Source organism: Oryctolagus cuniculus, chromosome 2 (assembly GCF_964237555.1).
Source record: "Oryctolagus cuniculus chromosome 2, mOryCun1.1, whole genome shotgun sequence".
NCBI classification, from domain to species: domain Eukaryota; kingdom Metazoa; phylum Chordata; class Mammalia; order Lagomorpha; family Leporidae; genus Oryctolagus; species Oryctolagus cuniculus.
This window is the reverse complement of record NC_091433.1, coordinates 109,928,382-109,953,825: the sequence shown is the minus strand read 5'-3', so window position 1 is coordinate 109,953,825 and position 25,444 is coordinate 109,928,382. Positions and strand designations below refer to the sequence as shown.

General features: G+C 49.6%; 1 protein-coding gene across 11 annotated transcripts in view; it reads left to right on the top strand.

Moving 5' to 3' along the window:
- The first annotated feature begins 858 nt into the window (after positions 1 to 858).
- The window catches only part of INPP4A (inositol polyphosphate-4-phosphatase type I A), a 146,274-nt gene continuing 121,688 nt past the window's right edge, over positions 859 to 25,444 (top strand). For 6 of the 11 annotated variants that reach the window (XM_051842661.2, XM_008253627.4, XM_002709997.5 and 3 more), the window contains exon 1: positions 861 to 1,118. The gene's annotated coding sequence lies outside the window, so the exon portion shown is untranslated. Of the gene's footprint in view, positions 1,119 to 25,444 lie in introns of all 11 variants that reach the window. The other 5 variants (XM_008253591.4, XM_017339797.3, XM_008253582.4 and 2 more) reach the window with 2 other exon arrangements.

Genomic DNA, 25,444 nt, shown 5'->3' with positions numbered 1-25,444 from the left:
CTGGAAGAGGGGCAACCGGGACAGAATCCGGCGCCCCGACTGGGACTAGAACCTGGTGTGCAGGCACCGCAAGGCGGAGGATTAGCCTAGTGAGCCGCGGCGCCGGCCTCATTTAAGAATTTTTAGGAAGAAAGATTTTTTTTTTCTTGATGAGACATAATGCAGTTTCAAAGATAAGACAAAGTTCAGTCCAGTGTTACCCTTTCTCAAACAGAAATATTGAGGTTTAAAGTCATAATACAGCCGGCCGGGATTAAAGTCCTGGCTGTTTTCAACTCCAGCTTACCCCTAATGTGCACCCTGGAAGGCTGTGATGGCTCAAGTGGTTGGATCCCCGCCACCCATATGGGAGACCCAGAGTCCCAAGAATTTGGGGGAATTTGTCTCCGGTCTCTCAATAATTTGTCTCCTGCCTTTCAAATAAAATTAATTAAAATTAACGTCATGTCTTCCAAGACTTTTAACTACTATTCCCTCCCCCCCCCATACAAAATATGGGACTTGAGGGGAGACGTGTCAGGTGTTTGTTGGAAATCTGCACACGCACGTTCATGCACGCGTCAGAACAGTCTTCAAGGACAGACACGCAGCGCACCCAGTCGTCAGCAATCCCTCTCTCCCTTGTGCAAATCTGTGCGCTGACAGCCTCGTGACTGTGACTCCCTCGCTGGTTTCCGGTTGGAACGTGCAGTTCCCAAGGACCCCCTCAGGGCGAGAGTGCGACTGCACCTGGGGAGGCGCGCTCACTCCCGAGGTCCGCGCCGGCCGCTGGCTCAGGACTCCACTGAGCGCCTCTGACACCTGCCTCGGCGGCCGGGGAGGCGGAGCCAGCCGGGGCGGGGCGCGCATGCGCGGCGAGGGGGCGGGTCCAGGGCGGGGCGGAGCGCGGCGTCCGGAGCGGCGGCGGTAGCCGGTGTTCGGGTGGCCAGCGGGCGACAGGTTCGCGGCCGGGGCTTGCGCTACGGGCCGGGGCAGGAGGACGAGCACGTGAGGCAGATTCCGCAGCTGTGGACCGGACGATCGAGCCGCGGCGCTGCTGGTGGTGCGGCAGCGGGACTCGGGCGCGCGGCCCGGCGGGGACTGAGGACGGCGGGACAGCTGGGCGGCGGGCGCACCAGGTAGGTGGGCCGGGGGAGCCGGGAGACGCGGCGGCTGAGGGGGCCGGGGGCGCGCGCGGGTGCGGGGGCCGCGTCCCGCTGCCTCGCCTGGGCCGCGCGGGGACGGCGCCTGCGGTTGTCATGGAAATCTCCCAGCCTAGCGGATCCCCGGCCGTGGCGTCTTTGCAGAACCATCCGAGTCCGGCCGACCCCGCGCCCGGGGCTGTCGCGGGTGCCGAGCGCGCGCCGCGCCGGGTGCGGGGGGGGGGAGAAGGACGCGCGCCCGAACCCTGCCCTGCGGCGTCTCCCGGGCCGGGGCTAGGGACTCCCGAGGTTCCAGGCAGGCCTGGCCTCGGTGTTTTGGAGTAAACACAGCCTGGTAAAAAAAAAAAAACACGCACCCAGGTGTTGGAAATCAGGTCTGCATCCTGGCAACTCCTCATGCCTGTTCCCTGGCCGGAGACGTTTGCGGGGCTTTGTGGCCCTCTCTCCAGCCCTGAACGCGTAGGCCACGGGAGCCCGAGACGCTCCGGGTGTCGGAGGTACCTGTCTGTCTTTGTGGGCGCAGGGAGGGAGCGCCGATGGCCTCTTGCTGGCCTGCTCTCTGCCATTACATAAGGATGCGCTCCTCCTGCCCATAGTTCATCCATCATGACAGATGATGAAAATATTCCCCTGGCGAGGAGGAGGGGATGGGCGGTGGAGAAGCCCGTATTCTGTTGCTTTGCTGGTCCCCGTGTTTTGTGTCTGGTGGCTGCCGTAGAATTTGATTTGTCACCTGCCCATTATAATGGGATAGGGGGTGGGGTGGCGGTGTGGATGTTGACATGAAATTCTGCCTCCTCCCTCCCCGTGTTCACAGTGAGTTGTGTGCACTTGCTAACCTTAGGCGTCAGGGTTCTCAGCTCCAAAAGGCAAGAACAGAACCTTCTTGGCTGAGTTTGTTTTTGGAATCTACATGCTCTTGGCCTTGGGCAGTACACACACAATAGCTATAGGTTGTCCTAGACTTAAGCTTGATTTGTCTTCGGTTGAGAACAGGCTTTCTGCAACAGGAATTTTGTGTTCGGCTGTGGGCTGGGGCCTGTGTCTGGGGAATGCTTTGCTGAAATGTTTCTTCCTCGAAGATTGACTGGCTTCTTTGAAGAAAGGTGAGTGATGCTGGCCCTGTGAGACGGCCAGCCTGGTTGTCCTGTTGGAGGGGTCTTGTCAGGAGACCATGGCCCAGGGCGGCGTTGCTCTTGAATGGAGCCTACAAGGCCTGCCGTGTCTTGTAAACACACCTCAGTAGCATCAAGCTGAAGTTCCTGGGAGGGTTTGGCTGGAAGAAGGGGCTTCAAGGGAGCCAGGCTGGGCAGATTCAAAGAGAAAGAACTGGATTTCTACTGGGCTCGCTGATGGAATCAGTTGTACTGACCTAGCTACTTTACCTGTGGTGCTTTCATTTGGTTGTAGTCCATCTCAGAGTGTTTGTCCCCATAGGTCCTGTCTCCCAAGTAGACATGGTACCAAGGGTAAGCCTTTTAGTTTATCCCATTGTTCTGGAAACTGGATGTGGGGCATTGCTATGAAACTAAATAGTAGTGTTTTTTTAAAATCACTTTCAGGACAGGATGAAATCAAATAATATACATGAGAGCTTGTCGGTCATTGGCAGTGCACTGGAAAGACGGCATGTGTTTCTCAGAGACCCTTGGGTCTGCAAGTCCGTTAGCCAGCTGCCGGCCTGGGAGCGTTCTCTGGAGCCTCTCCATGGATGCACCCTGGGAACAGACCCAGAAGGGCGCTGTGGGACCAGCTGATTCCCTGCTCCCACCCCGTGGCCTCGTTTCTGAAGAATTCAACAAGGATAAGGTAGACTGGAGAGAGACTGACTTACTGTTCATCATCAGTTTTATCCTGATTTTTTTAATGAAAAAAATCCCTTTTAAGCCTTTGTATTCCAGATGTTCCCTTAGGATCATCAGCTATTCATGGTGTCAGGAAAATTTGACTTTCACTGAGGGAAAAAAAATCGCACGAATCTGTAGTGAGGCTGGCTTGATTATGTGGCTGCTGCTTTTGTAGAACTTGATTAATGAGCTGGTCTGGAAAGAGAGCCTTAAAACAGCTTTTCCCCTGCTCTGTGTGGTCCTAGAACAGAAGCCCTGTGAGAAGAGCTTACTCTGGGGAGATCAATAGTAACAAAACAAGTGGGCTTGCTTTGTATGTCTCTGTGTGCTTATAAGGAAAATACCATCTTGAACCTAATCCCCAGGAATTTACCTGTATTTCTATGCATATGCATGCTCTGCTTTCTTTCTTTCTTTCTTTCTTTCTTTCTTTCTTTCTTTCTTTCTTTCTTTCTTTCTTTCTTTCTTTCTTTCTTTCTTTCTTTTTTTGACAGGCAGAGTGGACAGTGAGAGAGACAGACAGAAAGGTCTTCCTTTTGCCGTTGGTTCACTCTCCAATGGCCGCTGCGGCCGGCGTGCTGCGGCTGGCGCACTGCGCCTATCCGAAGGCAGGAGCCAGGTGCTTCTCCTGGTCTCCCATGGGGTGCAGGGCCCAAGTACTCGGGCCATCCTCCACTGCACTCCCTGGCCACAGCAGAGAGCTGGCCTGGAAGAGGAGCAACCGGGACAGAATCCGGCGCCCCGACCGGGACTAGAACCCGGTGTGCCGGCGCCGCAAGGTGGAGGATTAGCCTACTGAGCCGCGGCGCCGGCCTCTCTGCTTTCTTTTTTTCTTTTTGTATTTTGATATGATTTCAGACTCACAAAAGACTTGCAAGAATAAGCCAAAGAATTCTCAGATAGCCTTTACCTGGACTCTCCAAATCTTGACATATTGCTGCCTTTGCTTTAATTCCTTTCTCTTTCATGTGTGATTTTTTTCTGAACTATTTAATAGTTGCAGGCTTGATGCCTTGTCTCCAAATTCTTCACTTTGTATTTTCTAAAAACATTCTGTTTTGGGCCGACAACGTGGCTCACTTGGTTAATCCTCTGCCTGCGGTGCCAGCATCCCATATGGGTTCTAGTCCCGGCTGCTCCTCTTCCAGTCCAGCTCTCTGCTGTGGCACAGGAAGGCAGTGGAGGATGGCCCGAGTGCTTGGGCCCTGCACCTACACGGGAGACCAGGAGGAAGCACCTGGCTCCTGGCTTCGGATTGGTGCAGCTCCGGCAGTAGCGGCCATTTGGGGGAGTGAACCAACAGAGGGAAGACCTTTCTCTCTGTCTCTCTCTCACACTGTCTATAACTCTACCTGTCAAATAAATAAATAAATAAAAAGTAAAAACATTGTTTCATTATGGCAGTACAGTTATTAAAAACCAAGAGATTAATGTTGATACAGCATCTGCATGTAATGTACATGTCTTATTCAAATCTTGCCAATTGCCTTAGTAATGACCTTTATAGCAAAAGAAAATCCTAGATTTCCTATTGCATTAGATTGTTCTACCTCTGTGGTCTTCTTTAATCTGAAACAGTTCCCAGGTCTTCTTTGTATCTCATGGCATTGACATATTTGAAGACTAGTGACTTTGTCTTTTTAGATAACGTCTCTCAGTTTGGGCTTCCTGTGATTCCTCATGATTGGATTCAGGTTGTGCCCTTCTGGCGGGAGCTGCAGGGTTGCTGCTGCAGTTTCGTCCGCGTGCTCCATCAGGAGTCACCTGCGGTACACTGGCCCAGCTGACTTTGATGACTAAGATGGTATGGGCCTCATTGACAAGTTGCCTTTTCTGCCTTGTAGTCAATATGTATCTCATAGGAAGATGTTTGAGACAGTGTAAATACACTGTTACTCTTTGTATTTTCACCCACTGGTTTTAGCATCAGTTGCTGCTTCTTGCCTGATTCAATTATGATAGTGGACAGATGGTGATTTTCTAGTTCCACATTTCCTTTTACGTGGAGTGGCTGGAGTTTTGTTGAAAGAAATAGGTTTTTTTTTCTCCCTCATTAATTTTTAAATTTTATTCAAAAGATTTTGTCTGTAACTCCTGTTACTCTCTCTATTTTTTTTTTTTACTCTAGTTGTCCCAGATTTGGCCAGTGGGAATCCCTTCGAGTGGCTCTTATATCCTTTTGACATATCCACATCATTCTGTGAGAACTTCATTTTTTTCCCCAGCACAAAAATCTTCAAGACTCAGCTTGTACTTCCCTGGCCCTGGTTCTTTGAGGGGTGGTGTTAGAAACCAAGCTGTAGGCCCCAGTGTGCTCATTGCTACTGAGAGGTCCCTAGTTCTACACCTTATCAGTATCTTACTGTAAACACAGATGTAATTGTGTTACACAGTATTTGCTATGATTTGCTTTTTTTACAAAAAAAAATTTTTTTTTAAAGAATGTTTTTGAAAGGTAGACAGAGATCTCATTTCTATTGTCTACCCAGGAAATGCTGGCCAACCTGAAGCTGGAAGCCTGGTTTCCCACGTGGGTGGCAGGGATCCCAGTACTAGGGCAGTCACTGCTGTCGCCCAGGGTGCACATAAGCAGGGAGCTGGAATCAGAAGATACTGCTTGGGACGCCTGCATCCCATGTTGGAATGGCAATGCAGGGGTCCCAAGTGGCATCTTCTTATTCTTATTTTTTTAAAGATCTATTTATTTATTTGAAAATCAGAGTTACAGAGAGGGAGGGAGAGACAGAGAGATCTTCCATCTGCTGGTTCATTCCCCGGTTGGCTGCAACGGCCAATGCTGGGCCAGGCCGAAGCTAGGAGCCTTCATTTGGGTCTTCCACATGGGTGGAAGGGGCCCAAACACTTGGCCCATTCTCTGCTGCTGCTTTTCCCAGGCCATCAGCACAGAGCTGGATCAGAAGTGGAGCAGCTGGGACATGAACTGGTGCCCATATGGAATGCCAGTGCTGTAGACAGTAGCTTTACACACTATGCCACAATGCTGACCCCCCCAAGTGGCATCTTAATTACTGCACCAAACAGTTTTCCTTTGCTTTGTAATTTAATGCTGTGACTAGGAGAGCTGTTTGTGCTGACATGGCAAGTTTGCCTTGTGTTATTAATTCCAGAGTATGAATGTACCATAATTTATTGAACCATTCCTTACTGATGGAAATTAACATTGTGCCTCTTTGTCCTAAAAATAGTGAGAGATCTGTGCACTCCATCACTGTTAGTACAAATCTTCCAGTCTTCTAGATGCCCACAAGTAACATTTCTGGACCAAAGAGTCACTTTGAATTGATAGTTTTGCCAAATAGCTCTCAAGAGGCCTTGTCAGTTTGTACTCCATAAATGTGTAAAATGCATGTTTCCCTTCAATTTAGCCGACATTGAAGAGAATGAATCTTGTTCATTTTGCCTGCCCAAATGGGCAAAGAAGGCATTGTTTTAAATTTTTTTTTTTTTTTTTGACAGGCAGAGTGGACAGTGAGAGAGAGAGACAGAGAGAAAGGTCTTCCTTTGCCGTTGGTTCACCCTCCAATGGCCGCTGCGGCCGGTGCACCGCGCTGATCCGAAGCCAGGAGCCAGGTACTTCTCCTGGTCTCCCATGGGGTGCAGGGCCCAAGCACTTGGGCCATCCTCCACTGCACTCCCTGGCCACAGCAGAGAGCTGGCCTGGAAGAGGGGCAACCGGGACAGAATCCGGCGCCCCGACCTGGACTAGAACCTGGTGTGCCAGCACCGCAAGGCGGAGGATTATCCTATTGAGCCGCGGCGCCTTTCATTTCCGAAATTGCCAAAAAATACTGAAGACTCACTCTCTCTCTCTCTCTTTCTCTTTCTCTCTCTCTCTCTCTCTCTCTCTCCTTTCTTTCCTTCCTCTCCTTCCTCTCCTTCTCCTTCTTCTTTCTTTGAAGACCCTTTCTTGCCAGTGTATGTTTTAGTTTCCGTGAACTACCTGTTCATATCCTTTGCCAATGTTTTATTAGGTTGTTTTCCGTAGTGTTGTGGAAGTGGAAGTTATTGTAACTTTGGACTTTATTCTTGCTGCCTTAGAAAGCTCCTTTAAGTGTGATGCATTTGTTGTGCTAAAGGAGAAGGAACCCGTTCTCTTCTGGGTACCTCCTGCATGCCCAGCCTGACCAGGTCCCCCCAAACATCCTCTGAGGTCTTCTCAGGAGAGTGTTGTGTTGAATGAAGCTGAACCAAGATTCAAACCCAGGTTTGTCTGGGTCTAGTGCCACTTCCATTAAATCATGTAGCTTTCTTCACAGGAATCTAAAAATAAGTGTTTCACTTTATGTGTCAGTATAGGGATGAAAATTAATTCCCTGGACTCCTTAGGAGCAATGATTTCTAGTCTCAGTATTTTGCTTGCTAAATTCAGAACTTCTTTTACTCATTCTGGTTTGCTGAACATGCCAATCTTTCAAAGTATTGGGGAACTTCTGGGAGTCTCCGACTAGCTGTGTGACTTTGATCAAGTAGCCTAATCTTTGCCTGCTTTCTCACGTGGAAAACTGGGCTGATGGTGGCAGCAGCCGCAGGGGCTTACTGGGGATTAAGTGAGTTATCACACATCAAGTGCTTGGAGTGGCGCCTGGTAATGGTGAGGACATGAGCTGTTAGGGTGAGTTCATGTCTAGAGCATGTGTGGTCAGCATGCAGCTTGGAATTGCATCAGCCTTTTCTTCAGGGCCTTAAGCCCTCAAGTGTCTCTTTCCTCATAACCTGCTCGGGATTGGGAAGCTGGGCTCTGGATGCTGCAGGCATGTCTTCTCTTTCTGGTTTCTGCATGTACCATACACCTTCCTCCTGCTGCTTTTTTTTTTTTTTCTTCTGTGCACCAGCCAGTCCAGCTGGCCCCTGGTGTTTGCCTGCAACCTTGGGCAGGTGCAAGATGAAAAGCTTTTTAATGAATAGTTTGTTTCAGTGAGATTTGTCTGGTGAGGGCCTTGGAGACAGATAAATTTTATGGTTGGAGCTGTAGGAGGCTCATGCTGTGGTGATAAAGATGAGGTGTCAATTTTCTGGAATAGACAGGGGTGTCCTCCCACTTCCAGGGGCAGCACTGGAGACTCTGGAGAAGGAAAGCATTTACCCCATCCCACCTCCCCTTCTTGGGACCCTTGCAGAGGCTGAACCAATACCTCCCAGTTCTCCTGACCTCAGGTTCCTGGCATCCTTGTTGTACCTTTAACGAAAAATGTTTATTTTCATCTCTTGAAAGGTAGAGTGACAGAGAAGGAGAGAGAGAGAGATCTTCCATCTAGTTGTTCATTCCCCACATGCCTGCAACAGGCAGGACTGGGCCAGGCCAAAGCCAGAAGCCAGGAACTGCTCTGGGTCTCCCATAAGGGTGGTAGGGTCCCAAGCACTTGAGCTGTCATCTACTATCTCCTAGGGTGAGCATTAGCAGGAAGCTGGGCCAGTAAGTGGAGTAGCTGGGACTCAAACCAGCATTTCTGTAGTGCTGGCTACTCCAACCTGGGTGTGCCAAGCAATGGCTTAACTCACCTATTGCACCTTCAAGAGTGGGATTCTAAGGTCTCCTAAAAATGCCCTGTGCCTTCTTGCTCACCTCTCTCTGTAGCCCCCATGCAGCTGGCATCAGCTGCTGTTATGGAAACTAAATTATCAGATTAATTCACCCTAAGATGTGGAGTGCCTTTCTTCCCCTCTTCTGTGTTGCGTGCATTTTTCAAAATGGATGATCTGCATGAGAGTGCTGTACATTGATTGGCTAAGGTTAGTGTTTCTCCAGGGTGGTCACCTGACCATCAGCATCACCTGAGAACTGGTTAGGAATGCACCTTCCCAGGCCCCATCAAACCTAGTGATGGACCCCAGAAATCTGTTTTGACAAGCCCCCCAGGTGATTCTGATACAAGGTCAAATTTGGAAAATGCTTTCTCAACCCCTACTCCCTAGCTGGAGATGGGGGTGACTCTTCCTGAAACCCAGCAAGGCCAGGTCCCAGAATGGAAGGAAGGGAGAGTGGATATTGGGTGGTCATCCCACAGGGTGATCTGAGTGGCATGGCAGGTGTTTAAGGATCCATGGGCAGCTCTGCTCTCCTTGGTCTCCCTTATGTTACAGCTAATCAGGTCTGCCAGGTTTCCTGACATCCATACCTATAGCCTTTCTAGCTTCTTTGAGAGTGGCCCATACCCTTCCTCTAGGACTTGATACTAAAGGAAGCAGCATCAGTCATACCTTTCTCCCGGGCTGTGTCTCTGGCCTAGCCGGGATACATCCACCGGGCCAGCACCCAGGGTCTGAACTGACTCTTCGGATGCGCTTCCTGAAGCCATTCCTGACGTGTGTTCAGATATGTAGAGTTTGCACACTCTGCTGTTCTTCACCCAGTTAGAAAAAGTAGAGAACAGTGTGTTAGTGGGAGCTAGGGAAGTGTTTCGAGACTTGGCCTGGAGCAGTGGTAGGGACTACTTTCAGTGGGACATGGACGCTTTCTCCAGCAGGATGACCTGCTCATGTCCCTCTTTTCACAAGTACAACTTCCGCCTGATGTCTGAATGAAGTAAAAGCACTACTTCCATGGTGTGATTTGTGAGATCAGAATAGCCCCCTTTTCTGAGTTTTTCTTGAAATAAGTAAGTTTAGGTATTTTTCTTGACTTTCCAAGACTTCATCTGCAGGTTCATCTCACTACATAAAAAATGATGTTTAGGGGCAGCCTTGCACTAAGCTGTAACCACATTAGCACCAATTACTGAGGAAGGAAGAGTGCCTGAGGAGGAGACAGACTGGAGAAGGCCCCACAGCCCTGTTTTTCAAATGGCAGTACTTCATTAAATCAATGTGAGGTTATGACTAGCATTCTAAAAAGGTTTTTTCAATAAAATAGCAAAAACCCAAGTACTTGTTCTTATGGGAAAGAGGCATCTTTTCTTTTCTTTCTTTCTTTCTTTCTTTTTTTTTTTTTTGTAAAACAGTTATCTGTGTGTGGTGTATTTTGCATATTGTTACGTCCTGATTGTTTCTTACCATGGGTTTTGATAAGGACCTGTCAATCCAGGGGCTGAGTGAAGGCTGAGTGGGGACAAGGGAGCTACACTGGATGTGTATACAGTTGGTTTTTTTCTTGGGGATAGAGGCTGTGGCTTCTGTCTGAACCTGGGGATCTGAGACTCAGCAGAGATCAACAACAGTGGATCTAAGATGAGAGGAGTCTTTCAGTGGTGTGGGCCAGGGACAGTGGAGCTGGTGCCGTGGGGGCAGCAGTCAGAAGATTCTAAACCTTCTGGTTTGCTGTCTGTGGGATTTGACACCTGGGCCAGACCCTCCTGATGGTGTTGGGGGTGCTTAGCACAGCCACTCTGAGAAACTGGGGAGGCGGAGGCAGGAAGCGTTGATTTCAGGGAGGTTTATCCCTGAATGCTTGATGCAGCCATCCTCTGTCTGACAAGGTGGGTCAGCATCTGTCTGCCTACAGAGAGAGCAAGAGCTCCGCCTTGCTGGAGGTGAATCCTCCGTTGTTCCCCCAGTGACAGGACAGCTTCCAAGTCACATTGGCTGGCCTAGAGGAAGTTATGGTAGGTGTTGGGTACCACAAATCATATGCAATCATGTCTTTGACATGTCTGTGTCTGTTTCTTGGGGGAGGAGACAAGCTGGATTGTGGGGAGCAAAAGTGCTGGATGTGAACCTGAGTTGACAGTCTGCTGTGTAACCTGGGAAATAGGCCCGGCTCCCAGGGGCTTAGTAGTCTGAGTGGGACAGACCTGTGAACTCTGGGCTGGAACAGTGTAGGTGGGGATGTTCTGTCCACCTCCTCCCCCTTCAACTTGACAATCTTAGTAACCCTGTTTTCCCCTCAGCGTCTTTGCCTTTTTTTTTTTTTTTGGAAAGGCAGAGCTACATAGAGGGAGCAACAAAGATTTTCCATCTGCTGGTTGACTCCCCAAATGGCTGTAATGGCCAGGTCTGGGCCAGGCTGAAACTAGGAGCCTAGAACTCCATCTGGGTCTCCCTTGTGGGTGCAGGGGCCTAAGGACTTGGGCCATCCTCCACTGCTTTCCCAGATACATCAGCAGGGAGCTAGGTTGGAAGTAGAGCATCTAGGACTTGAACCAGCATCCACATGGGACACCAGTGTTGTAGGTGGTAGCCCAATTTGCTGTGCCACAATGCTAGCCACTAGTAATCTGTTTTTAAAATGTTGGGCCCGGGGCTGGCGCTGTGGTGCAGTGGGTTAAAACACTGGCCTGAGCACCAGCATCCCATATGGGCACCGTTTCTAGTCCCTGCTGCTCCTCTTCCAATCCAGCTCTCTGCTATGGCCTGGGAAAGCAGTAGAAGATGGCCCAGGTCCTTGGACCCCTGCACCCATGTGGGAGACCCTGAGGAAGCTCCTGGCTCCTGTCTTTGGATTGGCACAGCTCTAGCCGTTGTGGCCATGTAGGGAGTGAACCAGTGGATGGCAGACCTCTCTCTCTATCTCTACCTTTCTCTGTAACTCTTTCTTTCAAATAAATAAAATAAATCTTTAAAAAAAATGTTGGGGCCAGCTGGTTATGCCAGCATGTGTACGCCAGCATCTCAAATGGGTGCCAATTCGAGACCTGGCTGCTCCACTTCTGATCCAACTCCTGACTAATGCGCCTGGGAATGCAGTGGAAGATGGCCCAAGAGCTTGGGGCCCCGCATCCGTGTGGAAGACCTGGAAGAAGAGCCTTTAACTAGCTTTGGTCTAGCCAAGCCTCAGCCATTGTGGCCATTTGGGGAGTGAACCAGTGGATCGAAGATCTCTCTCTTTCTGTCTGTCTCTCTATCTCTCTAACTCTGTTTCTCAAGTAAATAAAAATAAATCTTCAAAAAAAATGTTGCTGAGAGGGATATAGGACATCTCATCGCCCCGGGCACCTCAAGGGGGATTGTTGCAGAAGAGGGAGATGCTGAGAAGCCGGGTTGGCCAGCAAAGGTCAAAGGAGGAAGATGTGGGCAGAGGTGGAAGAAGGAAGTGGGAGGGGCCTGGATGCTGTAAACTTTCGGTCAGATGATCACTGCCCCAGTTAAGTCTTCTACTGGCTGCTTTTTAAGGATGTGAAAATCTGTGATTACCTGTAATGGAATGTTGAGCAGTTTCTCACATTTGTTATTCATTGTTTGGTGCTGCATATGCAAATGTCAAACGAAATGGTCACATTACAAAATTGGGTGATAATCAAATAGGGATAAAATGGAGTGATCGATGGAGCCCAGTTGGGATGGTGCTAGGTGCCAAGAAATGTCGGGATACTCCAGAATCTTCCAAATATTGTAACTCCTCTAGTTTGGAAGTGGGAGGAGAGAGATGGGTGAATGGACTGGCCTCGTGGGAAGTACCCTGTTGGTGGGTTACACCCACCTCTGGAAGGGCTGCTGGTCTCTTCGGGGTTTTGCCTGTGGCCTGCCAGTGACTAGGGAAGTCCTGCCTGAATCTTACTCTCCTCCGCCCTCCTTCTTGGGGAGGTGGTTTTCTTCACTGCTCCCTCCTTGCCATCCTCTCCAGCAGCGTAGTGTGACTGTGACCATGCCCGGGGGCTGCATAACTGAACTGGAGTGGGTTCTTGATGCAGTTGGCACTGGGCTGAGACGTGCAGTGTCTATTTAGGGAAGTGCTTCTTTAGTCTGTTGCCTTGGAAATCCAGCCTCCTTGTCCTTTCACTTTCTCTACCCCCTGCAGTGATTCAGCAATAGCTTTCTAGAGTAGCTGAAACCAATTCCATCAGAGACCTTGAACACCAAGGTTATGTGCCTGGAGGTCAAAGCTGCGCTTCTGGTCCGACCCTTCCCTGTATCTTCCAGCTGCTGCCTGTCTCCATATCCCCCTTCCGGAGGCTGCTTGCAGACAGCCTCACAGTACAACACAGGTTTTATGCTGAGGTTCAAATCCTTGTCAAGTGGACTGATGGCGACCACTTCATTGCGGCGTATTTTCCCCTGATGATTAGCACACACATGTCTTCTGATTCAGGTCTGAACTATCTTTCCCTTCTTGCCAGCTTGACACCCTTCCCCGCCTTCTCCATCTGCTTCTGTCTCCATGAACTGCTTGTACCGTATTTCTTACCTGTTTTATTTCCTATTCGCCAGGCCTGAGCTGTTGGATACTTGGATTTAAAGTTGTCAGTTAAAGCATAAGCTGATTAAGAAGGAAAAAAGGAGTGAACTTCAGATGGATACAACTATATATGAGTGTTGTCCCTTCAGGAAGTATCCTTAAGAAGCTCTGAACACATTTCAGGGATGTGGCCAACCCCAAAAAGGGTTATTTTTTTCGTATCAGATGATCACTGCCTTTGTCTTTGACACACCACAGATCCTTGGAGTGCAGGGACCGGTTTTAGTTGATAGCTGGAGTAATCTTGCAGGTAGCTGGTGTTCAACCAGCAGTTGCCTAAGACACATAATTTGAGACTGTTACTAGAGCTGCCTTCAAGCTGGATGGTGTTTTAAACATCTCCACTGGGGGAGGAAGGTCTTTCATCTAGAGTCAATTCAATTATTTAATCATTCCTTTCTTACTCAAATGTCTTCTTACTCAAATATTTTCCCAAGCTAGGTGTTAACCTGCTTGATCAAAGAAATGGATCCAGCCAATGGATTGTGAATAGTGAGAGGCCTGTTGTGTGGATAAGTTGACTGGTTCAGAGAAAGCAGCGCCCTTGGAAATGGCCCTTGTGCAAACCACATGGGTAAGAGCATCCAGGTTTTGGAGCTCAGTCAGTCTCTCATGGGGATACAGTGGGCTTTTGCATCAGGGAGTTGGCTGTTGGACCCTGTCCCTGTGTTGCCCTGGTCCCGACAGCTCTGGACAGACCTACATATAGAAGGGGAGTCCAGAGTTGTCAGGGCCTGTCTGTAAGCAGATCTGTCCTTGTCACGGCAGCCAGGGCAGTTTCAGCCACCCCAGGAGCAAAGAGGGTTCTAAGCTGCAGTTGCTGTGACTCGTTTCAAACAGGGTTAAATGAGGTATCCAGTATTCGCTGTGTCTTTCCTGTGGACATCGCAGGATTTGAGCAGTGTTACATTCACACAGGTTGTCTGTTTCTTTTTTTGTTTTTGTTTTTAAGATTTATTTATTATTTATTTAAAAGGTACAGTTACAGAGAGAGAGAGGTGTCTTCTATCTGCTGGTTCACTTCCCAAATGGCTGCAATGGCTGGGGCTGGACCAGGCAGAAGCCAGGAGCTTTTTCCAAGTCTCCCGTGTGGGTTTGGGGGCCAGTGCACTTGGGCCATCTTCCACTGCTTTCCCAGGTACATTAGCAGGGAGCTGGATTGGAAGTAGAGCAGCTGGTTCTTGAACCAGTCCCCGTATGGAATGCCAGCATCTCAGGTGGTGGCTCTTCCTGCTATGCCACTGTGCGTGCCAGGTTGGCTGTTTTTGCAAACTGTTAAGGATTGTACCAGTTAATGTTTGTTATGGCAGCTCATGGCTTACACTGTGAACCTAAGTTAATAGACTAACTAGTAAATACAAACAGGAACTGTTTTTACTTATGACAGATTTGTCTGCACTAAGTATGTAAGCCAACTGTTAAACATTGGAGGTAGTACACAGGAATTTGGTATATTAAAATTGTTTTCTAGACAGACCTAGGAATAGGATTGGTTAGCTTTCTCAGGGTTAAAAATATTGATTATATTAAGAAGAAAGTGTTTTATGAAATAATTATAACAAAATGAATCTTATTTTTCTTAGAGTGTCTTATTAGAATGTATTCAACTCTAGCCTGGAGCCCAGGGTAGATTTGAAAATGCTTTATTTTAAGGCCTTTTTCTGGAAAAAATGGATCTGTGAGCAAGCTTAAACTTGACATAGTATCCTTACCCGCAGTTCTCAGCATTTCAGGATGCTGACGCTCTGTGCCATTGAATCCAGGTAGGGAATGGTAAGATTGCTGGGATTATGTTTGACTGCCGTACAGGAAAGGCCTGAGGAAAAGAGGCTTAGTCAAGATGGGCATTTGTTTCTTTTTCATGTACTGAGGTCTAAAAGTTGTTAGAGCTTACTTCCTACCATCCTCAGATTGAGATCAAGGGCCTCATATCCAGGATGTTAGCTTGTGGATTTTCCGTATGCCAGGTTGGGTAAAGGGGAAGCTTCCCCAGAGCTCGCAAATTTCATCCTGAACCCCTGGCTACACCTAGCTGCAAGGGAGGCAGATAGCCCTGGGCCAGCTCTAAGTGTCAACCTGTTACTAAGTAGGAAGGGAACGAGAAGGGACATTGGAAGCAACTAGGTCTCCTGTACATTGTTGTCGTCATCGTCTTTTTTTTTTTTTTTTAAAGATTTATTTGTTTATTTGAATGGCAGATTTACAGAGAGGCAGAGGCAGAGAGATACAGAGAGATGTCTTCCATCTACTGGCTCACTCCCCAGATGGCCTCAATGGCCAGAACTGAGCCGATCTGAAGCCAGGAGCCAGAAGATTCCTCTGGGTCTGGCACTTTGGCCATCCTCCACCGCCCTCCCACCCAGGTCATCAACAGGGAGCTGGATGGGAAGAGGAGCAGCCGGCCTCTGTTGTCTTCTTAAGACAGTGAGCCTTTTTTCTCTTCTTTTCTTTTCTTTTCTTTTCTTTTCTTTTCTTTTCTTTTCTTTTCTTTTCTTTTCTTTTCTTTTCTTTTTTCTTATTTGACAGGTAGAGTTATAGACAGTGAGAGAGAGACAGAGAGAAATGTCTTCCTTCCGTTGGTTCACCCCCCAAATGGCCGCCATGGCCGGCGCTGCGCCGATCTGAAGCCAGGAGCCAGGTGCTTCCTCCTGGTCTCCCATGTGGATGCAGGGGCCCAAGCACCTGGGCCATCCTCCACTGCCTTCCTGGGCCACAGCAGAGAGCTGGACTGGAAGAGGAGCAACCGGGACTAGAACCAGTGCCCCTATGGAATGCCGGTGTGTCCCGCAGGCGGAGGATTAGCCAAGTGAGCTACAGCGCTGGCCCCTAAGACAGTTAGCTTTCGTCCTTGAGAAAATGCAAGATATTGGAGAAACTTCTCTGTGGAAACTGTGGGTGTAGGACAGCCAACTAAAAACTGGAGAGGGTGAGGCCTTCCTCATTTCCATGTGTCTTCATGCCTGGGCCTGAAAGAGATCGCTTGTGCTTTTAATTTCCTCATTTATAGAATAGGAGTGTTATAAGTCTAATCTAAGTTCTCAGGGCCAGTGTGAGGCTCTCAGACCAGAACTACTTTGTGGTTTTGGACCTGCAGGTGTGTGCAGAAGGGAAGGGCTGCTGGGGGAGGGGTTTCAGGCAGAGCTTGAGGTCCTGGCTAGGACTTGGGATGAGATGCTGTGAGCTGGGCAGGGCTGCCTCCACAGACAGTCTCCTCCCCTGGTGTGGGGTGAGCTACTCCTCTAGCTGAATTGAGAATAGTGCCTGGGTATATCTGTATCCCATCCTGCCTCTTCCACCTTCATTCTGCTTTGCCTTTTAGGGGGCAATCCCAAATGCTCACTCTGTTAGATGAAAGGGATCTAACAACTGAATCACTATAGGTGTCAGCCGAATCCAGTGTGTTCTTTGAGGGGGGTATTGACTTTGGAAGATGGATGTAAGTACTAGCAATTCCTGAAATCCAGAGGCCCAGGAATAAGCACGGATTGAGTCTTTCATGGGAATTTGGGGTCTTCCTCTTGCCACGGGCATTGGTGTTAGTATTTGTTCCATAGCTGGATAAAGCTGGCCTGGCCAGCTGCTCCTGTCGCCTCCCTGCACAGCAACCTAAAACACACATGCAGGCATACCACTTATACACGTACCCCCAACAAGGCAGCAGCCCTGGGAAGTTGAGATCCTGGAAGAGCCATGCTCTGCTTCCAGATTCCCTGGTGTTATGGGTATAGATATGCGTACTCTAGAACCTTTACAAACACTCCCCAGTTCGTGCTTCTAAAATAAGATACACTGGTTCCGGTCCTGGCTACTTGGCTTTGCATCCAGCTTCCTGCTAATGTGTATCCTATGAGGCAGCAGATGATGGCTTGGGTACTTGAGTCTCTGCCACCCACAGGGGAGATCCGGATGGAGTTCCAGGCTCCTGGCTTTGGCCTGGTTTGGCCCCAGCTGTTGCAAGCATTTGGGTAGTGAAGCAGGAGATGGAAAGATCTTTCTCTGTCTGCCTTTCAAATGAATAAAAATTTAAAAATAAGGCACATAGCAGAAAACCTGTGATCTTGACCTAATTCCAGAGGTTTAACTGTGTTTTCAAAGCTAATGGTACAATTTGCTAATCTTCAGTAACTGTTTTTCCCAGCCTTTGAAATTTTTAACTTCACATTAAAAAAAAAAAAAAAATTAAGATCATCAAGTAGGCCTCTCCGCCCTTCCCTGCCCTGGGAGTGGCTACTGACAGCACCAGATGAATGTGTCATCCTTCCTGGTATCCCAGCAAGAATCGGTGCTGCTTGCGATGTCTGAGCTAGTGACTGCCAGATGGGTCCACTGGCCAGTGCTTTCTCAGTAAGAACCAACTTACTTAAATATTTTACTAAAGGAAGTGACCACCAAGCTTGGTAGTGCCCCCTTACTTCCTGGGCATGCTGTTCTGTGTGTTATTCCAGGCTTACCTCCCATGGTCCAGGTGGGCACCAAGTCCTGATAAATGAATGTTTCTCAGAGGAAACAAAGGCTGGAGATACCCTAAGCATGCGTTCGTTTGCAGAAAATGAGGCCAAGGCCAGGAGGGAAGTGGTCCTGATTTCCATTATTTCCTCTTGCACTCTTAAAGGGGAAAGCACCATCAATGAAGTGTGGCGGTGAGAAATGCAGAGGAGGCAGAAGTTCTTGAAAGCCTGGTCCACTGTGGTGTGATGGCTGTGTGGCCGTTGGCCCTGGTAATGCTGGTCAGGGAAGTGGTCACTCGGGAAGCATCTGGGTTTGCAACGGCCATGGCCTCAGGCCCAGAGACACCAGAGCCCTTGATTTTCACTGCCTTTTGCCCCATTTACCCTGCAGGTCATTGAAGCACACACAGCGCACAGAATATGTGGTGCTAGGGCAGCCTTGTAGGGTGCTCAGGCAGAGCTTTGTCCTTTGCGACAGGAGATGGACAGGTCAGATCTGCACTGGCCCAGGGGAGAGTTACACTGACTGAGCACACCTGATCCTCTTCCCTGGTCCAGTGTCCCTGCTGCTGGGGAAATCCGCACTGGCCAGGGCTTCCTGCCCACCCCTCCCGGCTCCTGTTGAATGGCCTGGTTTCCTTAATGAAGTTCAGGGGAGTGTAATTAGGAAGAGGGGGGTCAGTACTTGGCAACCAAAATGAGAAGCAGCATAAAAGTGAAATATCCTCCCAGTGGCATCCCAGAGGGGCTGGGGAGCAGAGTGTGGAGTGGCCGGGTCCTGTTACGCTCCTCTTAGCTGTGCAGCTCTTTAACCGGGACTCCAGAGGGTCTGGAGAAGTCACTTACAGTGTTAGCTTTTTTGCTTTGCTGTGTTAATGGAGGGCATTGTGTCTCACAATGATGCAGCATGGATATGGGGAGTCCTAACACTTAAGTGTTCTTCAGGGCGGAGACAATAGCTCAGTTTCTTTTGTTTCTCCAGAGTGTCCCACAGTGCCTGGCACACATTAGGTGTATTATCAATGTCCTTGGAGTAAATGAATAAACAAAGCCACCCTGTCCTTCCTGCTAAGTGTTAGAAAGTCCCAGACTCTGGTGGGAAGACAGTCAAGTCTGGGTTCAGACTAACTTAGGAGATGGAGCCGAGACCAGAACCTGTACAACAGTGATTGTCCCAGTAAGATTTTTTTCTTTAAGTTTTTTTTTTTTTTTAAGATTTCATTTATTTATTTGAGAGGTGGAATTACAGATAGAGAGGGAGAGATAAGAGAGTGGGGTCTTCTATTGCTCCCCAGATGGCCTCAACAGCTAGAGCTGGGCCGATCTGAAGCCAGGAGCCTGGAGCTTCTTCCAGGTCTCCTATGTGGGTACAGGGGCCCAAGCACTTCTACTGCTTTCCCAGGCCATAAGCAGAGAGCTGGATTGGAAGAGGAGCAGCTGGGACATGAACCGGCGCCCATATGGAATGCCAGTGCTGCAGGCAGAGCCTTAGCCTATGACACCGCAGCACCAGCCCCCATCCCAGTAAGTTTTTGGGAGAAACCAGAACTGTCACCTCATCACTGTGCCTGTCAGAAGCAGAAGTCCATACTCAGCGGTGACCTTTGTGTCCTTGGCAACCAGCCTTGTAGTCCAGGTAGCTGGAGTCTGTGTCTGCTTCTCAGGGTCAGAAGGCGTGACCCCCAGCAGGTTTGGGCATCTTGCCTTTGTGTTTTGTTTAAGCAACTTAGAGTAAAATTCCCCCCTTTGACCTGCACATATGCAGATCTATGTATAAGATAGAGAAGCCCAGGAGGATGGAGCACTGGAGAAAGATGTCCTCCTCCTCGCGTGCATCTGGGGAGTATCACAGGGCCTCGGGAGAGTGCGTTACACATTCATGGGACCATGGCTCAGGCTGGGGCTTCTGCAGAGAAGTGAGGAGTGAGAAGGAGGGGCAGCACGGCAAGTCGGGAGGGAGGCTCCAGGGAGCCAGGGCCATATTACCCAGGGCTCAGGGTCCGGCAGGCCCTTTGCAAGGCTCGGGACTAAATTCTTCCCACACTGCAGGGTCTTCAGACTTACTTTGACTTTTCTATTCTGTTTTGCTTATTTCTTTAAAATGCAAATGGAGTTCAATCCCTAGTCATAGTCACAGTCTGAAGAGATCCTTTCTTGGATTGCAGTAATTCTTAGAACCGCACTTGTGTTCTGAGTACCCAGTTTTGGGTGTTTGTGGGCCAAGATTTGGCTTTGATTCCACGCGTGTTGTCCTGCAGATGTGGCTGTTATAGCTCACCGAGCCCTGTGTGGCAGGGGATCCAGCGGCAGACTCCATTGGGCGTACCTGGCACCCACAGTGCTGCAGGGGAAGCCATGTCTGCAAAATGAAAAAATGAAACCCAGAACGGGGAAGAATAGTCTCTCCCCTTCCTAGCCCCGTGTGAGACACTGCCGACGGTGAAGAAGAGGAAGTGCTGGTGTGTAAAGAAGCCCAGAAGGATGCTTTCCTAGAAATGCTGCTGTCTCAGGGGCTCCCCACTCAGTGAAACAGCTGGCTACACAGCTGCAGGCAGCCCCACTGTCTACCAAGCCCTGCCCCTCCTGGGACCTCAGGGGTCTCTGTGACGTAGGCGCAGGGCCAACATGAAGCACAAGTCAAGCATGTCCCTGGTGGCTGGTGAAGTGGTGATTTAGCAGTGAGAGATTACAGGGGCGGGGATTGGTTTCTTACCCTGCTAAGCCACCTTCTGTTTCTTTCTTTTAAAGATATTTATCTATTTATTTATTTATTTTCTTTAAAAGAGAGAGAGCGCGCAAGCAAGAGCATGCTCCCAGTTGCTGGTTCACTCCCCAGATACCTGCATTAGCCAGGGCAGGGCCAGGCCAAAGCCAGGAGCAGTGAACTCAATCCAGGTCTTCCACTCTGGCAGGACCCAAATACTTGGGCTGTCTCCTTATACTTTCCAGGGTGTGGCTTAGTAGAAAGCTGGAATCAGGAGTGGAGCCAGGTCTCAAGCCCAGGCACTCTGATTGGGATACAGGCGTCCCAAGTGGCATCTTAAACCATTGTGTCAAACTCCCACCCCATCCCCTTCTATTTCAAAGGTGCTGAGACGCTGGGATTTGGAGTGTAGACTTGACTGTGCCTTATATAATGTAGTGAAGTAGCAGGGGGAAGTGTAGACTTGACTGTGCCTTATATAATGTAGTGAAGTAGCAGGGGGAAGTGAACATGGCAGGAGCCACATAGAGAAGAGGCAAGAGCGGAAAGCAGGGGATGCCGCGGTGGGAAGGGAATGGTATTGCCAACGTGGCCCTCTCTTTATTCTCTCACCTTGGGGGGACACTGCCCCAGAGAAGAGCCCTGCAAGTCCTCAACCTACTTGTTAGTGGCTGCACACTAATGCCATTTGGTGGGAAACCTTAAAACCTCCCTGTATTTAACTGGATCAGACAAATTTGATGGTGTTTTTTTTTTATTACATTTTCAGAATTCAAACATTTCCCATGGCTTAAAAATTGTAAGGTACAGGGGCCAGCATTGTAGCTGCTCTGCTTCTGATCCAGCTCCCCACTAATGCACCTGGGAAAGCAGTGGAGGATGATCCTAGTGGTTGTGCCACTTACCACCCACATGGGAGACCTGGATGGAGTCCTGGGCTCCAGGCTTCAGCTTGGCCCATCCTTGGCCATTGCAGCCATTTGAAGAATGAATCAGCAGATGAAAGATCTGTTTCTCTGTCTCTCCCTGTCTGTCATTCTGCCTTTCAAATAAATAAAATAAGTCTTTAAAAAATAAGATATAGCAATATCTGCATGGTAATTTTTTTTAAAAGATTTTTGGGCCAGTGCTGTGGCGTAGCAGGTAAAGCCACTGCCTGCAGTGCCAGCATCCCATATGGGCACCCGTTTGAGTCCCAGCTGCTCTACTTCCAATCCAGCTCTCTGCTATGGCCTGGGAAAGCAGTAGAAGATGGCCCAAGTGCTTGGGCCCCTGCACCCACGTGGGAGACCCAGAAGAGGCTCCTGGCTCCTGGCTTCAGATCAGCACAGCTCTGGCCGCTGCAGCCAATTGGGGAGTGAACCAGCGGATGGAAGACCTCTCTCTTTCTCTCTGCCTCTCCTTCTCTCTTTGTGTAGCTCTGACTTTCAAATAAATAAAATATTTTAAAAAAGATTTTATTTATTTGTTTTTTGAGAGGTAGAGTTACAGAGAGGGGGAAACAGAGAGGAAGGTCTTCCATCCTCTGGTTCACTTCCCAAATGGCTGCAATGGCCAAAGCTAGGAGCCAGGAGCTTCTTCCTGGTCTCTCACGTTGGTTGCAAGGGCCCAAGCATTTGGGCCATCTTCTGCTACTTTCCAAGGCTATAGCAGAGAGCTGGATTGGAAGAGGAGCAGCTGGGACACAAATCAGTGCCCATATGGGATGCCAATGCCACAGGCGGAAGCTTAGCCTCCTACGCCATGGTACAGGCCCCTGTATGGTAATTTCTGTCTCCTTCCCCATGCCCCAGCTGTCCAGATCCCCTTCTTGGTAACACCAGTGCCATGTGTATTCTTCCCAAGATACTTTATGTGTGTGCCAATAGACATATCTGTGCACACCTTAAAATTGCTTTTCCTACCCATGGTGTTATGCTGCTCACTCACTGAACACCTTAATCTGGAACATTATTTTGTCCAGCTGCACACCATCCCACTGCTAGGCTGTAGTGTAGGTTTTTTAAGCCGTGTTCTCTGGGTACAATTTTGTTTTTTCCAGCCTATGCTTGGCACTCGAATGTTAGCTGTTTGAGAGACTGCACTTCCCTTGTGCTGAGGCCTGGGGCCTGTGCTCTGGCAGGATTGAGTATGACCCTGGCTGGAAGGAGAGCTTGGGGCTAGATGATGAGATATGGAAGCTCCTCCTCATATATTTCAATTATGTCCCAGCTTCTGACTTTTTCTTTGGAGGGTAGAGTATAGTTAATGGCTAGATAACCGTCATTTGTAAGATACACGTCTTTAAAATACTATCTTCTAGTTGCACAGAGACCTTTTAAACTAACCCATAGCATCATGAATGAAGTTTGTCAAGGCCACAGTCTCCTTTGACCCCAGCTCCAAGGACAATGGCTCTGAGGGGCTTTCTTCTACCTGACTCCCTGCAGGGCCTCGCTTCAGGTGCTGGGGGAGATGTTCTGGAGGGACTTCTCTGACAGCCAGGACCAGGGACACACAGTGCTTGGAGAATCCTGTAGACCTCCACCTGTGATGGCATCTGGCTGAGGCTGGCTCTGGCCAGGCCCTCCCAGAGTGTCTTCTGCTCCAGCCAACATGCCATGGGACAGAGAGTGACTGGCTTCAGCAGGTGCATTTAGATAGGACGTGGAATCATGTGGGATGGTTGTCTTTACCTGTGAATACCATGAGATGGCATGGTAGCTCGTCACAGGGGAAGTAGGTGTGAGATTATGCACGTGGGAAGTCATGGAGGCAGAGGACTCCTGTGAGGCCCCGCCATCAGACTGGGAGGTGAAGGAATGGTTGGCACTTGGGAGTGCACCTGTAGCAGGTAGTTACCAGGCACAGAGGAAGTGGCTGCTGCTAAGCTGGTCCTGGGGGATACACATGAATGGCAAGAGATGATAACCACTCACTGAGAGGGATGCGTCTGAGACTGCTTGTAAGCCACTGCATGCCATTCGAGACAGATCAGAGCCATGAGCCTCCATGCGTGAGAGTGTGACAGACGGTAGCCATCAGCACCCTGGGGCCTGCTGTGTGCCGTGCCAGTGACTGAAGAATGCTGAGTCCTCACACAGTCCTCACTTATGCACACCATTGCCTCCTTCCTGCCCTGGTAGTATGTATCAGTGTAGGGCACCAGGTCTGCATTGAGCAAGCCTGACCCTGGCAGAGATCAGAGAACAAGTGGTAGCCCAAAGGGGCTGCAGATGGCTGCTCTCAGGAAGCGAATAGCTAACTTCTCTCTGTTCATTGCTTTCCTCTGGAGTGCTCATGAGGCTTTGAGGCTCCACTCTGAACCCCTTGTGGCTGAGGGCTACTGTGGCTTGGTGAAAGGGACAGTTACCGATTCTTGTGCAGGCTGGGGAAGAGGGTTGGAGTCAGAGTGGCCAGGCCCTCAGGATGGCACCTCCCTGATGCTGAAAGCAAAGGGGCTAAGGGGAAGGCAGAAGGGCCCGAAGGATCATGGGCCTCGTCCTCACAGCAACCCAGGAAGCTGCGGCTGCAGAGTCTGCACAGGGAGCTGAGAGCAAAGGAGGAAGTGGGATTATTGCACATGGTGGGTTTCGACAATTGGACTTGCCCCTCAAGAAGGAAGACTGAGAATGGAGGCACTTGGATTAAGGGCTGAAGTAATCAAAAGAAGGGGTGTTAGAGGAGAGGGGAGATGCAGATTGTGGAGGCCAGGTGCTAGCCAGCTTGTCTTTCGTTTGCCCAGCCTGCCCCTCTCTCATACGGGTCTTGGCAGGGGCAGAGCTCCCAGGAATCTGGCATCAGCTACTTCTGCAGGGCTTGTGGCTTAGGGAAGTGCTTGTGTTGTGTTTATTCAAGGTCCGAGGGCCCTGCTCACAGCTCACTCTGCCTGGGATCAGGAGGATCTACTTCATGAGCTCTCTGCTAAGGGCGTCCTGTGAACTATTTGAATGAGTTGTGCTGGATGTGTTTATGTGGGACCAGCTTCGGAAACTCCTTTTTGGGACAGAATCAAGTGAGACAATGTGTACAAAGCTTTTATAAGTAGGGTGCAAAGCTTGTTACTGTGGCACAAGGATGTAGCTTTTTTTTTTTTTTTAATTTTTTGACAGGCAGAGTGGACAGTGAGAGAGACAGACAGAGAGAAAGGTCTTCCCTTGCCGTTGGTTCACCCTCCAATGGCTGCCGTGGTCTGCGCGCTGCGGCCGGCGCACCGCGCTGATCCGATGGCAGGAGCCAGGTACTTATCCTGGTCTCCCATGGGGTGCAGGGCCCAAGTACTTGGGCCATCCTCCACTGCACTCCCTGGCCACAGCAGAGAGCTGACCTGGAAGAGGGGCAACCGGGACAGAATCCGGCGCCCCGACCTGGACTAGAACCTGGTGTGCGGCGCCGCAAGGCGGAGGATTAGCCTAGTGAGCCGCGGCGCCGGCCAGGATGTAGCTTTTCACAGAGCTTTCGGTGGTCTGGGAACTGTTCTTTGCTGGTGGGAATTTCTTGAGTTCCTACCACATACCTGGTGATGTACTAATTGCTCCATGTCCACTTCCCGTGGTGTCACCTGTAGTAGCTCCCTGTGGTTGCTGTAACAAACTTGGTGGCTAAAATGGCAGACACATATTCTCTCACTGTCCTGGGGGCCAGAAGTCCAGATTCAGTATCACTGGCCAAATCAAGGTGCGGGCAAGGCCATAGTCCCTCTGGTAGCTTTACTGGAGAATCCAGGTCTGGCCTCTCTGGCTGCTGCTGTTTCTTGGCTGTGGTCTAACTTTGATTTAAGTCATATGTGTAGTGTCTTTTCTGCGTCTTTGCTTCCTTCAGTGTCTGTCATATGGCCTTCCACTCATCTCTCTGAAACTTCCCTCAGCCTCCTTTATTTTAAGATTTATTTGAAAGTGGAGCATCAGACATAAAAAGAGAGACAGACACATACACACAGAGAAATCTGCCATTTGCCGGTTCACTCCCAAATCACTAAAACAGCCAGGGCTGGGCCAGGGTGAAGCCAGAAATAGGGAACTCCAACAGGGCCTCTCACGTGGATTGCACAGGACCAAGTACTTGGGCCATCCTCTGCTGCTTTCCCAGGTGCATTAGCAGGGAACTGGATTAGAAGTGGGGCAGCCAGGACTCGAACTGGTGCTATGATATGGGTCGTCAGCATCAGGTCGGGGCTCAGTCTGCTGCTCCATGAT